Source organism: Macaca nemestrina, chromosome 14, assembly GCF_043159975.1.
Source record: "Macaca nemestrina isolate mMacNem1 chromosome 14, mMacNem.hap1, whole genome shotgun sequence".
NCBI classification, from domain to species: Eukaryota; Metazoa; Chordata; class Mammalia; order Primates; family Cercopithecidae; genus Macaca; species Macaca nemestrina.
The window spans coordinates 66,810,175-66,824,946 of record NC_092138.1 but is presented as its reverse complement, the minus strand read 5'-3'; the positions used below and the strand labels follow the sequence as shown (position 1 = coordinate 66,824,946).

At 43.7% G+C, this 14,772-nt stretch overlaps 1 protein-coding gene across 5 annotated transcripts in view; it reads left to right on the top strand.

Annotated features, from left to right (window-relative positions):
• Positions 1–14,772, top strand: part of LOC105477160 (zinc finger and BTB domain containing 5) — a 50,236-nt gene that overhangs the window by 24,945 nt on the left and 10,519 nt on the right. The window lies entirely within an intron of this gene.

Genomic DNA, 14,772 nt, shown 5'->3' with positions numbered 1-14,772 from the left:
ATCTGTGACAGTACTGTCCCATACAAATCTATGCTCCACAGCACTTAACCTTGAACAAGTAAGCACTTTAAAACATTAGATGATGCTGGCATGGTGGCTCACACTTGTAATCTCAGCACTTTGGGAGGCCAAGGCAGGAGGAATGCCTGAGCACAGGAGTTCGAGACCAGCTAGAGCAACATAGTGAGACCCTTCTCTACAAATAATAAAAATTTAGCTGGGCATGGTGACATGTGCCTGTAGTACCAGTATTTGGGAGGCTGAGGTGGGAGAGTCACTTGAGCTAGGGAAGTGGAGGCTACAGTGAGCTGTGATTGCACTGCCACACTCCAGCCTGGGTGGCAAAGCAAGACCCTGTCTCAAAAACAAAACAAAAAACATATTACATGGATGGACTTGTATACAAAAAATACACAAGTACCTTTATGGGCTGTTGAAGTCCCCTGAGCTGTATATCCCCTCTACTACCTAGCTCCAAGCTGCTGGGCCTCTTTTCCCCCTTAGTGGGTCAGCTGTCTCTTTTTGCAGCTATCAACTTAACCTCATTTAAGCAGCCACTCCTTGCCCTCATTCTGGAGTTGCTGCTTCAGTTAGTTAGGGAACTAGAAAAACTTGAATTTTGTTTCAAACAAAAGACTGTGTGAGGGCTTGAGGGACTTTCCTGTGAGGAAATCTTTAATCCATAGTCTTTGATCTTTATTTTGGATATTCTGAGACTTTTTCTTTCTGGTTTTTGGCTGATTTAGAGATAGTTGTGATTCTCAGAAAAGTGATTGTTCGGTAATATGTTACAATTCATCCATATATAGCAAAAGTTTATTCAGCAAATAATTTACTGAGTATTTTATGTCAGGCACTTAGAGAGAGAGAAAATACAGTTCCTGCCCTCAAGGTGTTTTAGTAGAAAAAGCATTTGAGTTCGTACTGGGAATGTAAGTACGGTACTAATACCTTTTCTTATTCAAACTGAGTTATAGAGTTCTAGGTCAATTCATCCCTAGGGATTTTGGCCTGGAAAAGTGGCAATGTGGGGAGAATTGGAGAGTTAGGTGGATGGTAAGGGCTTCCAGCATTAGCTCGCCTTCCTCAGTCATGCTTATCTTTAGTCCCTAGTGGAATTTTCCTGTTTTATAGAACTAATCTGTTCAGTTTCTGAGCCAACCCTGACAGAGCAGAACCAGAGATACTATGACATTAGTCATGCTGACATGTCTGGTTTCTTGGGGTTAACCTAGGCATCATTGTCCCCACCTAGTTCCAGCTTTCCTTTACTCCCACTTTGCTGGTCAAATAAGAACAATGGATGTATGTTCCAGTATCCTACTCTGTCTGACTTGGAGCCGTGTCAAAATTCCTAGCCTGAGCCAGATGGGTGACTCATGCCTGTAATCCCAGCACTTCAGGAGGCTGAGGCAGGTGGATTGCTTGAGCCCAGGAGTTTGAAACCAGCCTGGGCAACATGGCAAAACTCCATATCTACAAAAAATACAAAAGTTAGCCAGGCATGGTGACACGCACTTGCAGTCCCAGCTACCCAGGAGGCTGAGGTGGGAGGATCACCTTGAGCCTGGGAGGTCAAGGCTGCAGTGAACCGTGATCAGGCCACTGTACTCCAGCCTGGGTGAGAGAGTGAGATCCTGTCTCCAAAAAAAAAATTCCTAGCCTGCACTTTGGGAGCCTGTGATGGGAGGATTGCTTGAGCCCTGGAGTTCAAGAGCAGCCTGGGCATATTGAGACCTCATCTGTATTTTAAAACAAAACAAAACAAAAAAAACATCCTAGCTTTCTTGAGTGGGTCCTTGCTTTGTTTTGCTCTCTGACATTTGTTTTTATCTATATCATCTCTACAAGTGGAGGAAATGTTCTGTCTAGTTATTTTTCTGCTGATGAAATGGGAGAGTTCCCTGACTCCCCTCGCAGGATGCGTGACAAGGGTGTGGCTCGTCTGTTTGGCTACTGCCACTGCTAAAACCCCTTACAGGAGGAGCACAGAGACAGGCAGGGGCAGGAACTGGGGCAAGCTGTTTTAGGGTCTGGCCCCACAGTGGCGTCTGGGGTGGGTGCCTGTAGCTCCCGAAGCCCCACTGGGCATGCTAAAAGTGTTCTTTTAGCTCTGCTGTCTGCAGATGGGTTAAGTGTTAACCAGCTCAGTTCCTTCTTGGTATTTGGGTTCTTGTCCGGAATCCAGGAGGAATCAGGTCACACACAGACTTGAAGGATTAAGTGTTAACCAGCCCAGTGCCTTCTTGGTATTTGGGTTCTTGTCCGGAATCCAGGAGGAATCAGGCCACACACGGACTTGAAGGATGGTGTATGTGGGGATTTTATTGGATGATGGAGGTGGCCCTCAGTGGGATGGATGGGGAGCTGGAAAGGGGATGGAGTGGGAAGATGATCTTCCCCTGGAGTTCAGCTGTCCTGCGGCTGATCTCCTCTCTGACCATCCCCAGGTGAATGGCTCTTGACATTCAGATGCTCCTTCTCTTCTCTCCTTCTCTGCCAAGCTGCTCTTTTGCTCCTCTGCACTTCTGTCTGTCTGCTCATCTGCCTGTGGAACCTGGGGTTTGGGGTTTATATGCATACAGGATAGCATGGCGTGGCAGGCCAAAAGGCAACATTTGGGCACAAAAACAGAATGCCTGTTCTCATTTAGGGCCACAGGTTTCCAGGCTTGACGGTGGGGCCTTAGCTGGGGTACTGCCCGCTTCCCAGTATTTCCCTGTCTCTTGTCCGTATTACTAGGGTTTTTGTTTTTGCTCAGCCCACACAGAAGTAGGATCTGCTAGGGTTTTATCTAGATTGGGCTCCTGAATGTTAAGGATTCCTTAGAATGTTAATTTGCTTTCTGCAGGTGACAAGTGTGGATCCTGCCTGGCAGACAAGCAGCAAATTACTTGATATGGTAGTAGATGATGTTTGAGTATGGGTGCAGTTTTTGTTATGAATAGTATAGTATTGAGAAGCATGTGGGTATATCAGTGTATGAATTAAATCGTTTAAAACGTGCTGGCTTGTTCTCCGAAGACACAAAGGAACTTTTTTCTTAGCCTAAGTAAAGCATTATTAGAAAAGTAAATCTATTGAGAAAAGTCAACTTTTGATTATTGATGTTAATGTAATGGACAGTAATATGAGTGTGTTTTCTTAATTATATTTAGTTTTGAAATTCCTAAATATTTGTTCCTGCAGATAACAAATACTGAACTATACACTTGCTTTGGGTCAGACACAGTTATACATCAGTGAATTGCTTGCCACACTCTCCTCTCCATACTCTCCTCATATATTGACTCATATTGTCACATTTTGGAGCCTTTTAAAGAGACCTGAAGCCTTTTTCCTTGGTTAGAAGGCTTCAGACAGGCAGCGTTGGGTAAGACTCTTACTTACTCAGCCTGAGCTCTGTTAAGGCTTTTAGACTGGCCCTCTGACTTTGCTAGAGTTACTTGAGAGTTCTGAGTAACAATGATCTTGATTCATGATTCCCTTCCATTAGAGTAAATAACAAATTTTATACCCCCCAAACGAACTGAATTTTAAAAATAATCCCTCTAGATGCAAAAATATTCTAAAGATTTTGAGATAGCTGTATTATATGGGTTTTCCTGGGAGATGTAATTTGAACTTCATGTTTGACTGTGTGGCAGAGATCCAACATAAACCAGGTTAAGTTAAAGGGGAATTCATTGGCTCTTGAAACAAGTTCTAGGGTGGTGCTAACTTTAGTCATGCCTGGATTCCAGAGTCTTGATATCTTCTGAACACTATTTTTGGTATCAATTTCTTCTGTGTTGGCTTCATTCTCAAACAGGCAAAAATGGTCATTCTCAGTGCTGGATTTATATCTCCCTCACAGTTTGTTATCTGGGTGAAAATAGTCTCTTTCTTGATAGTACCAGCAGAAGTCCACAGGCAGACTCCATTGGCAGAACTTGGGTCACATACCCATGTCTGAAACAATCACTAATCAAGGAGAGTGGGTACTAAGTTGGCTGGGTCTCCCTGGATCCTCCATCTCCTGGTAAACTAAGGGGTTTGCGGCAGTTCGATCTGTACCACATGGACACATGGACTCATGGACTAAGAATGGATGGGAAGTGATTTCCTCCAAAGACACAGATGGACCCCTCCTCCCGGAAAAGGTGGAGATAGTATTTGAATGTTGATTTGTGGGGAAATGGTAAAAAATTTCATACGTTACAGTTACTTAGTGCTGTGTAACAGATCTCCTGAAAACTTCATGGTGCTCACACCTGTAATCCCAATGCTTTGGAAGGCTGAGGCAGAAGGATCCCTTGAGCACAGGAGTTCGAGACCAGCCTGGTCAACATAGGGAGACCCCATCTCTTAAAAAAAAAAAAAAAAAAAAAGCTGTGTGTGGTGGTCCGTGCCTGTAGTTCCAGCTAACGGGAGGCTGAGGTGGGAGGATTGCTTGAGCCCAGGAGTTCAAGGCTGTAGTGAGCTATAACTGTGCCACTGCACTCCAGCCTGGATGACAGAGCAAGACTCTGTCACTATTTAAAGAGAGAGAGACACAGACAGACATGTGGCATCTTAGAATCCAATGAAGGAATAGAGATTTCTTGTTCACCTAATGGTTATGGGACAGGGGTAGGGGATTGAGAGTGCAACATATATGATGTAAATATACAAGAATATTCCTTACTAATAGACAGTAGCATCTGTTTATCCATATGGTTACATGTTGCTTTATTCTTTAGTATCACCAAGTGTGTGTAGCAGATACTGTGTGGCTCTGACCAGATGCCCTTGATCCCTATTATGGGTTCTGTGCACCCATTCTCTAGCTATTGTGTGCTTAACAGCTTCCATCTGTGACTCTTGAGGACTGCCTTTGGGTGACTGGCATCACTTTGTGCATGGGCCCAGAGAACCAGAAGTGCCTGGCAGTTTACATTGCCCTAGGGAGGCTTTTAGTCATTGACTGAGTGACTGCAGGGCTATGAAAGACCAGCACCTTTGCCTTGAGGTGGCTCAAACTCAGAGGCATTGTTTATACTCCATAGCACACCTGCTAGATCACAATAAGGCTGGGATTTTGCCCCATATCATACCTTTGCTTGGCTGCTGCTTCCTTCTCCTGCTCCTTACTCCCATTTCTCCTGGGAACAGCTTCTTGATAAATCACTTGCACTTGAATCTTTCTCTTATGGTTTGCTTCTGGGGAACCCTAATTAAAACAGTATGAGTCTAAGCCTCCTTTGTATTCATAGTCTTTGGAATCACTTTTGAGCTTCATATTAATAGTGATATACACTGCTATTTCCAACTAATTCTTGGAATATTGACTTTTGGGTTTTGGGGATGGCCAAAACATATATCAAAAATAATGCTAGTATGTCAGCTGCATTTGGTTTAACTCATAACCCCATTTTTACTGTGAGTTGTGCTTCTGTTTCTAGATATTAAATAGCTTATCTTAAAATTCAGTCAGTGCAATTGAAACTGCCTTTGCAAAATCATAACTGAGAAAATTATGACAGCGAAAGATATCAGGCCTAACCGACCCCATCTTGCTTCTAACCTCTAAACTGTCCTTGTTCATTCCTGTGCATAGGCCAAACTAGCCTTGGGAAGGAATTTTGTTTACAATTTAAAGCTAAACTGTTCTTGTAAAACAAATGAAAGGCCACCAGACACCAAGTTAGAATGAGAGGGGCTGGAATTCTAAATATTACCAGCCATCATTAGGTAGGTCATAAGAGTTGCAACTTCCCCAATTACTCTTGAAGATAACATCACTATTCTGAACCTCAGATCGGCCTTTTGAGATGTCTTTTCAGGTTTTTGCATTTCTGACAACTGGATGGCCCCACCTGGACCTGCCAACCAGTTCTGTATCCCCCACTGAGGAACTGACCCAGCATAAGAGAACAGCTTCAACTCCCTAGATTTCATCCCTAACCCAACCGATCAGCACTCCGACTCACTGGCCCCCACCCACCAAATTATCCTTAAAAACTCTGATCCCCGAGTTTTCGGGAAGACTGATTGAGTAATAGTAAAACTCCGGTCCTCCCACACAGCTGGTTCTGTGTGAATTCCCCTTTCTCTATTGCAGTTCCGCTGTCTTGATAAATCGGCTCTGTGTAGGCAGGGGCATGGTGAACCTATTGAGCAGTTACACAACCACAGCAATAGGTTGCCCTTCACTGTGCATGAATCATTCTTCCTGATCCATTCAGAAAGATTGGTATTTACTGTGTTAATAATTGCATTACCTGGTTTGTGATACAATAACTATTTATATCATTATTGTATCATAGGAAGCTTTCTGTCCCTTAAATAATATAAGAATTATCCTCTCCATAACATTTGATAGATATTTCCTACAAAACTATTTAGTACTGATGCCTTTTAGGGGGTGATAAGGACAGTTTTTTCTAATTGTATGTATGTGGTTATAGTCTATTCAGGCTTTCTTTTTACATTTATTATCTTACCAAAAGTATATGTAAATTTGCTAAGTGCATGTCTTTTTTTTTTTTTTTTCTTGAGACGGTCTCACTCTGTCGCCAGGCTGGAGTGCAGTGACACTACCTTGGCTCAGTGCAGTCTCCATCTCCCAGGTTCAAGCGATTCTTGTGCCTCAGCCTCCCAAATATCTGGGATTACAGGCCTGTGCCACCACACCCAGCTAATTTTTTTATTTTTGGTAGAGACAGGGTTTCGCCATGTTGGTCAGGCTGGTCTCAAACTCCTGGCCTCAAGTGTTCCACCCACCTTGGCCTCCCAAAATGCTGGGATTGTAGTCATGAGCCACTGTGCCTAGCCAGTGAACATCATTTAATGAATCAGTAGTTCTACAAGATTTAAGACAAACACCAGGCCTTACCTTCCCTGCTTTCCATTTTCTTTTCTTTTTAAATTTTTTTTGGCGATAGGGTCTCACTCTGTCACCCAAAGTAGAGTGCAGGTAGTATGATCTCAGCTCACTGCACCCTCCACCCCTGCGGGCTTAAGCTATCCTCCCACCTCAGTCTCCTGAGTAGCTGGGACTATAGGTGTGCATCACTATGCCCGGCTATTTTTTTGTGTTTTTGGTAGAGATGGGGGTCTCACCATGTTGCCCAGGTTCCTGTTTTCCATTTTCTCTTCTCCAAGACTACCGCTTTCAACTCTTAGCTAATTCTTTTGGTAATTACATACATAAAATAATATGCTTGGAGCTAATTTTTTTTTTTTTTTTTGGAGATGGAGTTTTGCTTTGTTGCCTAGGCTGGAGTGCGGTGGTGTGATCTCGGCTCACTGCAACCTCCGCCTCCCAGGTTCAAGCAATTCTCCTGCCTCAACCTCCCGAGTAGCTGGGATTACAGGTGTGTGCCACCACACCCAGTTAATTTTTGTATTTTTAGTAGAGACAGGGTTTCACCATGTTGGCCAGGCTGGTCTTGAACTCTTGACTTCAGGTGATCTGCCTGCCTTGGCCTCCCAAAGTGCTGGGATTATAAGCGTGAGCCACCATGCCTGGCAGGAACTAATTCTTAATTTCAGTTTAGGCATTATCTATTGACATCTTCCTTGATTAAAGGTAAGACTGTTACTCTTTATGAATTTGTTAATTTCTCCTTGTAATTCTACCAGTTTTGCTCAATGCATATTACTCATTCTTCTATCTTCCGAATATAATTAAAATTTTTGTTAGATCAGCAGTTTACGAAGTACAGTCCAGTGATCTATATGGGCCCCCCAGACTTTTTCAAGGGGTCTGTGAGGTCAGAACTTTTTATGATACAAAGACTTATTTGCTTTTTTTTTGGAGCAGTTTCCTTGTCTGGGGTAGATACCTGGGGTTTGTTGTCTCAGGTCAAGAAAATTTGGGACACAGACACACACGAGGAGTTTAGGAGTGGAGGTTCAATAGGCCAAAGAAAGAAACAAAGAGAAAGGAAAACAGCTCTCTCTCTAGTGAGACAGAAGGGCTTCTGTAAGGAATTGACCAGCCGGTGGCAGAATTTGCCAGATTTTATAGGCAGGCTTGAGTAGGTGGTATCTGATTTACGTAGGGCCCACAGATTGGTTTGATCACGTGTGACGTTTACATAGCACATGGGGAAGGCTGGCCATTCTATCCTAATCTTATTATGCAAATGGACTTTCTCCTTGGCCTGCCCCATTGTCTGCTCCTTACTGTACACATTGCTGAAAAAGAGAAGGGAAGATGAAGCCACCGTTTTGAACGTGATTGGCACAACTGCTGGCATCTATGTCTGCAGCTTGATTTTACAGGTTGCTCTTTGTTAGAAAGAAAAATGACTTGGGGCTGCTTTTCATTAAAAGGAAAACCTTACTGAGGGCTTCTTTACCCTCACTGTCTGCCTAATTTCTCTTTAATTCCTATGTCATTTTTTACTCATTCTTTTTTTTTTTTGAGAGTCTCATATTATCACCCAGACTAGAGTGCAGTGGGTACAGTCTTGGCTCACTGCAACCTCCACCTCCTGGGTTCAAGCAATTCTCATATGTCTCGCCTCCCGAGTAGCTGAGACTACAGGCATGTGCCACCATGCCTGACTAATTTCTACATTTTTAGTAGAGGCAGGGTTTCACCATGTTGGTCAAGCTGGTCTCAAACTCCTGGCCTCTGCCCACCTGGACCTCCAAAAGAGCTGGGATTACAGGCATGAGCTACTGCGCTGGCCCTTTTTTTTACTCATTCATGAATGTGGAATGGAGTTCCAGAGGCCATGCAATGTGTGATATCACAAACCTGAATGCAGAAGCAAATATGAGAATCCAGTTGTCTTCTCTTAATGCCAAAATATAAAACAATACCCCTCTTATGTTTTTGGAAAAGTTATTTATTTTTAAAATAACCTTTTTTTTATATAGAGATGGAATCTCACTATGTTGCCCAGGCTGGTCTTGAACTCCTGGGCTCAACTGATCCTTCCACCTCAACCTCCCAGGGCGCTTGCTGGTTTTACAGGTGTGAGCCACCGTGCCAGGCCCAGTTATTAAAATGGTATGTTAACATGTAATTGTTTATCATTTGTTTATTTTTATTCTTTTTTTGAGACGGAGCCTCGCTCTGTCACCAGGCTGGAGTGCAGTGGCGTGATCTTGGCTCACTGCACTCTCTGCCTCCCAGGTTCAAGCGATTCCCCTGCCTCAGCCTCCCGAGTAGCTGGGACTACAGGCATGGGCCACCATGCCCAGCTAATTTTTGTATTTTTAGTAGAGTCGGGGTTTCACCATGTTAGCCAGGATGGTCTCGCTCTCTTGACCTCATGATTTGCCCGCCTTGGCCTTCCAAAGTGCTGGGATTGCAGGCGTGAGCCACCGTGCCTGGCTGTAATTGTTTATTATTATTTTTAAATAAGTTGACAAATAGTTTAAAATTTTCTGTTTTAATTTCTTTAGAGTTCCTTTTTTTAAGAAAATTTACCCTACTTCTTTAGCAGTCCATGGCAGAGTAATCAGGACTTAATAAATTGGTACTTGAAGATGTTACAGTGTAACACCAACTCATCTGTCCTTCTGTTGTTTGGTTCTTTCTTTCATTTCTAGGAAGATCACCTCTTACTCAGTAAAACTATGCATTTCCAAAGTCACCTGGATTAATATGTAGAGGGGCCCTGTTTGTCAGAGGGATTCTATGGTGGACATCTGTCATTTGCAGCTCCCCAGAATCTTTGAACACCCCTTCCCCCTTCACTTTTGGATAGCCTGCAAATTGTGAGTCCCACTTTCCCAAGGTGGAATCATACTTACGGTGCAGACATTAGCCTCTGTATTGCCTGAAGATGGTCTGCCAACAAGGTATAACAGGAAGTTCCAAGCATCCCTGAAGTGTTTTGAGAGGAGCGTGGAGAACTTGAGTTGGTCTCAGGGCCTATGATGGGGGATCTAGTGTAGAGCTGAGGATCTCTAGGCTGATGGGAAGTTAAAAGATTGTATGTACTGTTTGCCTATATATTATTTAAACCTTTTATCTTTGTTGGGGTTGTGTTTAGCTACCTTAGCAGCTTCTTTTCAAAGGTCCCCTGGCTCTTGGAAAATTTCCTCAAAATGGTGTTTCTGGGACCACAATTTTTAAAATTTGATGATTGATTTATTTTAGAGATGAGGTCTTGCCATGTTGCCTAGGCTGGTCTCGAACTCCTGGGCTCAGGTAATCTTCCTACCTTGGCCTTCCAAAGTACTGGGAATTACAGATGTGAGCCACCATGCCCAGTCCCATAATTTTTAAGTAACCTCTTTTTCTCATATAAGCTCTGTTGCTTATTTAAAAAAGAGAGAGAGAGAGAGAGAGAAGCATTGAACAGAATATTACTGTCCTTTTAAATCAGTATGCCTGGTTGAAATACTATTTATTTTCAAAGTCAGTCTTTTATGGCCCCCCTCATCCATTAAGTCAGGAAAATAATTCCCACCTGCCACTGTTGTTTTGAAGATTAGAAATAATGTAAATTAAAAGTACTTAGAATAGTGACTGTCAGGCTCTCAGTAGTTACTGTTATACCTGTAATCCCAGGCTGGCAGGAGGATTGCTTGATGCCAGGAGTTCAAGGCTGCAGTGAGCTATGATCATGCCATTGTACTCTAGCCTGGGCAACAGGGTGAAACCCTGTCTCAAAGAAAAAAGCACATTAAAAAATATATATTTTATTACCACTACCATTACCTCTGTTACTATCACCAGTGAGACTTACTACAATGCTGGGTGATATGGTTTGGCTCCTGTCCCAACCCAAATCTCATCTCAAATTGTAATCCCCACGTGGAGGGAAGGAGGCGATTGGATCCTGGGGGTGGTTTCCCCCATGCTGTTATCGTGACAGTGAGTTCTCACAACGTCTGATGGTTTTATAAATGACAGTTTCTCCTTCACACACACTCTTCTTCTGCCACCATGTGAAGAAGGTCCTTGCTTTCCCTTCGCCTTCTACCATGATTGTAAGTTTCCTGAGGCCACCTCAGCCATGCAGAACTGTGAGTCAATTAAACCTCTTTCCTTTATAAATTACCCAGTCTTGGGTATTTCTTTATAGCAGTGTGAAAACAGACTAATACACTGGGTCTGTTCCCCACTGTAGGAGAGAAAGCAATAACGCTGAGTGTCTGGTGTTCCTTGGTTTTGCCTGTTGGGCCCAAGCTTCCATGGTCGCTAAGAGCAACTCTGAGGCTTGTACAACTTCCCACCACAACTCCCTGTTTAATTTATTTTATTCCTCAAACCAGAATGTTTCTTCCCCGTTACTGCTACAGAATAATCACCCCTCTGGAACTTGGCACTTATTCATATATGAGTATACTTTCTAAGGCAGAGCTATAGACTTATGAGCAGTAATTGCATTTCGTTTAATCTCCCCAAAGCCTTGAGCTCTGTGGGCCCTGAGTGAGTTGGGTGGGGACCTGGGATGTGTGTGCTGCTGCCTGCCACTGCTGGCTCTCTGCTTTCTGCAGGAAAGCTTGGTAAAGCAAGAAGGGATGTGGCAGTGGCTGCATCTTTGGAGATCTCATCTCTCACACATGATAGCAAAGAGCAGACACCTCAGTGGGAAAGTGTGCATTTCAGTGATCTATTTTGTTGTTGGAAATTAATCAGAGGTCAACAAACATAGGAGGCAAAACAATATGGCCAACACGTGGCTGCTGCTTTGAGGCATTTTGCTTTTCCGATAGTTAACTTTCCAAGTATAGCTGAATAGCATAATAGTCTCAGTCGCCACAGTAGACTGTTGGGTTTTGTGGACTTAGTTTGCCATTTCAGTTATTTCCCACGATCCTGACCAACTTTGGCCTGTAAGACTGTACGGCTGGGGCATCAGAGCAAGTGGTTGGGCCTGGGGAGCCGCTTGGCACCCATGCTGCCTTCTTATGAAATGCCATGATGGCATTTGTGAATTTTGGAGATTTGCAAAGATCTCAGGTATATCCCTTTAGAATGCCACGGATCTACCTTTTTTTAAAAAATTTTATAAATATGATTATACATTTTTATGTATTTATTTGAGACAGAGACTTGCTCTGTCGCCCAGGTTGCAGTGCAGCGATCTTCGCTGTCTGCAACCTCTGCCCCCTGGGCTGAAGCAATCCTCCCGCCTTAGCCTCCCAAGTACGCTGGGACTACATGGCGGGCACTTGCCACCATGGCCGGCTACTTTTTGTATTTTTAGTTGAGATGGGGTTTTGCCATGTTGCCCAGGGTGGTCTCGAACTCCTGAGCTCAAGCAATCCACCCACCTCGGCCTCCCAAAGGGTTAGGATTACAGGCATGAGCTACCACACCCAGCCTATAGTTCCATAAGTCTTATAGGTGAAAAGAAGCAACAACAGAACAGCAGTCCCCTGTCCCATCCTTTTTCCCCATCAGTTACCCACTTCTCAGAGGCAACCACTTTCAGTTATTTCAGCTATTTCTTCCACTATTGACTTCCTTTTTGTTTGTTTGTTTGTTTTTTGAGACAGGGTCTCACTCTGTCTCCCAGATTAGAGTGCAGTGACGTGATCTCTGCTCACTGCAACCTCTGACTCCCGGGCTCAAGTGATCCACCTCAGCCTCCCAAATAGCTGGGACTGCAGGCACACACCACCATACCCGGCTAATTGTTTTTGTATTTTTAGTAAGAGATGGGGTTTCGCCGTGTTGCTCAGGCTGGTCTCGAACTCCTGGGGGCTCGAGGGACCCACCTACCTCGGCCTCCCAAAGCGCTGGGATTACAGGCATGAGCCACCATGCTCAACCAACTTCTCTACTGCTAAATAACATGCCAAATTACTATTTTTTGAGATAACCTATTTCAGACTGTATTTCTAGATTAATAAGGAAAGCGAAGATTTAACTTTATTATACCTCATCTCCTCTACCCCCTCCCCCCATGCAAAGTTGCTTTCTCTCATCTTCCCAGTATCTCACATTTGGTTAGTGTACTTATTTTATGACTGTGTAAATACTGTCTACAAATGCATTACATATTGTGTCCTACAAGTAAACAACCTTGTTTTTTTCTTGGAGTTAATCGTTGATCCATTTAAAATTTTATTGTCTTTTTTAATGACCCATCTTCACACTTTGATAGAACTGGTAAATTCTAAGCACTCCCAATCACATCAGGTTATCTATCCATTCCTTTTTTTTCCACCCCCCTTGGAGACCCACTCCTTGGAGTCCTTCCTGCTCCAGTCTGACTGCTTTTGCTCTCCAGGCCTGCTGCCTAGTTGTCATCTGGGGCTTCATCATTATCCTTGGGATTCCCTTTGCCTGTCTTCTCCAGTGAGTCTCCTGTTTCCTGCAATCTTAGTCGCTTCCTGAGAAAGGGTAAACCTTTGGGTTCTTATCTGAAAATGCCTTAGTTTATCCTAATTGATTAATAGTTTGGCTGAGTGTGGAATTCTAAGTTGGAAATTTTTTTTTTTTTTTGGATAATTTTGAAGGAACTGTCATCTTCTAGCTTGCAGGGCTGCTATGGCAAAGACAAACGCCCATTTTATTCCTGATACCAGCCTAGTGTGGGGATTTGTATTTTCATATTGTTGAGTACTTGTTGGGCCTTATTAGTCTTAATAAGAAAATTTATTCAGTTCTCAAAATTTAAAAAAATACCATTTCTTGGCTGGGCGCAGTGGCTCCTGCCTGTAATCCCAGCACTTTGGGAGGCCAAGACGGGCGGATCAACAGAGGTCAGGAGTTCAAGACCAGCCTGACCAAGATGGTAAAACCCCCGTCTCTACTAAAAATACAAAAATTAGCCGGGCGTGGTGGCATGCACCTATAATCCCAGCTAGTGAGGAGGCTGAGGCAGGAGAATCACTTGAACCAGGGAGGCAGAGAGGTCAGTGAGCCGACATCACGCCATTGTACTCTAGCCTGGGGGAACAGAGCGAAACTCTGTCTCAAAACAAAAAAAAAAACCATTTCTTACATCATTTTCACCCTCTGTATTCTTTCTTTTCTCTTTCTGTAGTCAAGATATTGGACCTGATTAATTCCTTCTCTTTTTCTTATTCATTCACTTATTTTTATTTTCTGAGACAGGGCCTTGCTCTGTTGCTTAGGCTAGAGTGCAGTGGCCCAGTCACAGTTCACAGAAGCCTTGACTTCCCAGCCTCAAGTGATCCTCCCACCTCAGCCTCCCAAGTAGCTGGGACCACAGGTGCACACCACCATACTCAGCTAATTTTTTTTTGAGACAGGTTTCACTCTCACCCAGGTTGGAGTGCAGCGGTGCGATCTCTGCTCACTGCAGCCTCTGCCTCCCAGGCTCAAGTGATCCTCCCCCTTCAGCCTCTTGAGTAGCTGGGACCAGAGGCACACACCACCATGCCCAGCTAATTTTTTGTATTTTTGGTAGAGACAGAGTTTCACCTTGTTGCCCAGGCTGGTCCCAAACTCCTAAGCTCAGGCAGTCCTCCCACCACAGCCTCCAAAAGTGCTATAGGATTACAGGCATGAGCCACCGCATCTGGCCTAGGGTTGTTTTGTTTTGTTTTTGTTTTTTCTATTGGATAGATTTTCAGCCAGGCCTCCTGCCTTAGCCACACCTTCATTCCATTTCCCCTGGCAAGGGCAACCAGTTCCTTGGCCTTTGGGAATGAGATTTATATGTTAGGTTGTTTTATCCACTGCCAGTTTAGGATTTTCACTTTTGGGGTGTGCTGAGTCAGTTAGCACTGATTTACCTGCTCCCCAGCTTCCAAAATGCTATTGAAGCTCTTCTCATTCTCGTTTTTCTTGTGGGTGTATACCTTTAAAACAACAACGAAACCAAAAAACTTCAGTGTTTTTTTTTTTTCTTTCTTTCTTTG